The sequence below is a fragment of the Oryctolagus cuniculus genome, chromosome 4, assembly GCF_051225735.1.
Source record: "Oryctolagus cuniculus isolate XC-2025 breed Fujian yellow rabbit chromosome 4, ASM5122573v1, whole genome shotgun sequence".
In the NCBI taxonomy this organism is placed as follows: Eukaryota; Metazoa; Chordata; class Mammalia; order Lagomorpha; family Leporidae; genus Oryctolagus; species Oryctolagus cuniculus.
The window spans coordinates 37,816,783-37,820,250 of NC_142870.1; positions in this window are offsets into that span (position 1 = coordinate 37,816,783).

Here is a 3,468-nt window from a genome sequence, read left to right on the forward strand (position 1 = left end):
CACAGAGTTACAGAGAGAAACAGAATTTTTTTTTTTTTTTTTTTTTTTTTTTTTTTTTTTTTTTTACAGGCAGAGTTAGTGAGAGAGAGGGTTATAGACAATGAGAGAGAGGCAGAGAGAAAGGTCTTCGTCTTCCTTCCATTGGTTCACTCCCCTAATGGCTGCTATGGCTGGCACTGTGCCGATCTGAAGCCAGGAACCGGGTGCTTCCTTCCGATCTCCCATGCAGGTACAGGGACCCAAGCACTTGGGCCATCCTCCACTGGGGGCCACAGCAGAGAGCTGGACTGGAAGAGGAGCAACTGGGACTAGTACCTGGCATACCAATCAGGACTAGAACCCAGGGTGTTGGCGCCTCAGGTGGAGGATTAGCCAAGTGAGTTGCGGCACCGGTCTTCTGTCCACTGGTTCACTCCCCAAATGGCCATAATGGCCAGAGCTGGGCAGATCTGGAGCCAGGAGCTTTCATGTGGGTGCAGGGGCCTAAGTACTTGTACTATCTTCTACTGCTTTTCCAGGACACAACAGAGAGCCAAATTAGAAGAGGAGCAGCCGGGACACAAAATTGATGTCCATATGGGATACTGGTGCTGCAAACAGAGGCTTGCTTAGGCTACTGTGCTACAGTGTTGGCTCCCATTGTTGTAGTTTTAAGGACAAAATAGGTTCCAGACCACAGGATTAGTTTTTAACCCGTACCTTCATGGAAGTAATTCTGGGCTTGTAGTGTTACCTAGAAAATCTGAGAAAGCTTCAAAAAGTTCACAGAAATTTAGAATTTAAAAGTAAGGTTATTTTGTGTAAAAAAAAATGAAACTAATGTATGGACTTTTTTAATAGTAAACAATCTCTATGACCTTTTTGAAGATCCTGTTCATACTATTTTTTCTTGTACATTGGAAGAACTGTTTAAGGGGAAACGGATGAAATAGAAAGAGAAAGAGAGAGAGAGAGGGAGACAATACTCTGTTATAGACAATGAAAAGTAATGAAACGTTTTTTAAACTTTCAAATACATAATTCTTCAAGAGGGTTCAGAATTCATGAACTTCTAAGTATGTAACTACATAGTTTCAAAATATATAGACCAAAACAGTTAGAAATATACTTCATCTTCAAGTGTTTTCAGAGATTTGTATTAATTAAAAACTATGGATGGATTTCAAGGCATTTTTGTACTAAAATAACCTTAATTTTAATTCATTTTTTTTACAAACTTTTTGAAGTCCACTTGGATAAGTAAAATTTATAACATATACATATATTATGAATCTTTAACAGTCAGACCAAAGAAAAGAAGAGGAAATTAGAAATCTAAAACATATTGTTGGGAATCTTCAGGATACTTTAAAAAACCCAACATTCGGGTTCTAGGAGTTCCTGAAGGCATGGAGAGGGAGAAAGGATTAGAAGGCCTTTTTAGCGAGATATTAGCAGAAAATTTCCCAGGTTTGGAGAAGAACAGAGAAATCCTAGTACAGGAAGCTCTTAGAACCTTTGATAAACACGAACAAAAGAGATCCTCACCACGACACTTTGTAATTAAATTCACCACAGTGAAACATAAAGAAAAGATCCTAAAATGTGCAAGAGAGAAATGTCAGATTACGCTCAGAGGACCTCCAATCAGACTCACAGCTGACTTCTCATCAGAAACCCTACAAGCTAGGAGGGAATGGCGAGATATAGCCCAGGTACTAAGAGAGAAAAACTGCCAGCCCAGAATATTATATCTTGCAAAGCTCTCATTTGTGAATGAAGGTGAAATAGACTTTTCATAGGATTCACTGCTGAATTCTACCAGACATTTAAAGAAGAACTAACTCCAAATCTTCTCAAACTATTTAGAACAATTGAAAAAGAGGGAGTCCTCCCAAATTCTTTCTATGAAGCCAGCATCACCTTAATTCCTAAGCCAGAGAAATTCCTAAGCAGCATTGAAAGAGAATTACAGACCAATATCCCTGATGAACATAGATGTAAAAATCCTTAATAGAATTCTCGCCAATAGAATGCAACAACACATCAGAAAGATCATCCACCCAGACCAAGTGGGATTTATCCCTGGTTTGCAGGGATGGTTTAATGTACACAAGACAATCAATGTGATACACCACATTAACAGAGTGCAGAAGAAAAACCATATGATTATCTCAATAGACGCAGAGAAAGCATTTGATAAAATGCAACACCCTTTCATGATGAAAACTCTAAGCAAACTGGGTATGGAAGGAACATTCCTCAATACAATCAAAGCAATCTATGAAAAACCCACAGCCAACTTCCTATTGAATGGGGAAAAGTTGGAAGCATTTCCACTGAGATCTGGTACCAGACAGGGATGTCCACTCTCACCATTGTTATTCAATATAGTTCTGGAAGTTCTAGCCAGAGCTATTAGGCAAGAAAAAGAAATTAAAGGGATACAAATTGGGAAGGAAGAACTCAAACTATCCCTCTTTGCAGATGATATGATTCTTTATTTAGGGGACCCAAAGAACTCTACTAAGAGACTATTGGAACTCATAGAAGATTTTGGCAAAGTAGCAGGGTATAAAATCAATGCACAAAAATCAACAGCCTTTGTATACACAGACAATCCCATGGCTGAGGAAGAATTTCTAAGATCAATCCCATTCACAATAGCTACAAAAATAATCAAATACCTTGCAAAAAACTTAATCAAGGACGTTAAAGAACTCTACGATGAAAATTACAAAACCTTAAAGAAAGAAATAGAAGAGTATACCAAGAAATGGAAAAATCTTCCATGCTCATGGATTGGAAGAATCAATATCATCAAAATGTCCATTCTCCCAAAAGCAATTTATAGATTCAATGCAATACCAATCAAGATACCGAAGACCTTCTTCTCAGATCCGGAAAAATTGGTGCTGAAATTCATATGGAGACACAGGAGACCTCAAATATCTAAAGCAATTTTGTACAACAAAAACAAAGCTGGAGGCATCACAATACCAGATTTCAGGACATACTCCAGGGCAGTTGTAATCAAAACAGCATGGTATGGTACAGAAACAGATGGATAGACCAATGGAACAAAATTGAAGCACCAGAAATCAATCCAAACATGTACAGCCAACATATATTTGATCAAGGATCCAAAACCAATCCCTGGAGTAAGGACAGTCTATTCAATAAATGGTGCTGGGAAAATTGGATTTCCGCGTGCAGAATCATGAAATAAGACCCCTAAATTTCACCTTACACAAAAATTCACTCAACATGGATTAAAGACTTAAATCTACGACCTGACACCATCAAATTATTAGACAGCATTGGAAAAACCCTGCAAGATACAGGTACCGGCAATGACTTCTTGGAAAATGCCCCAGAAGCACAGGCAGTCAAGCCAAAATCAACTATTGGGATTGCATCAAATTGAGAAGTTTCTGTACTGCAAAAGAAACTGTCAGGAGAGTGAAGAGGCAACTGACAGAATGGGAA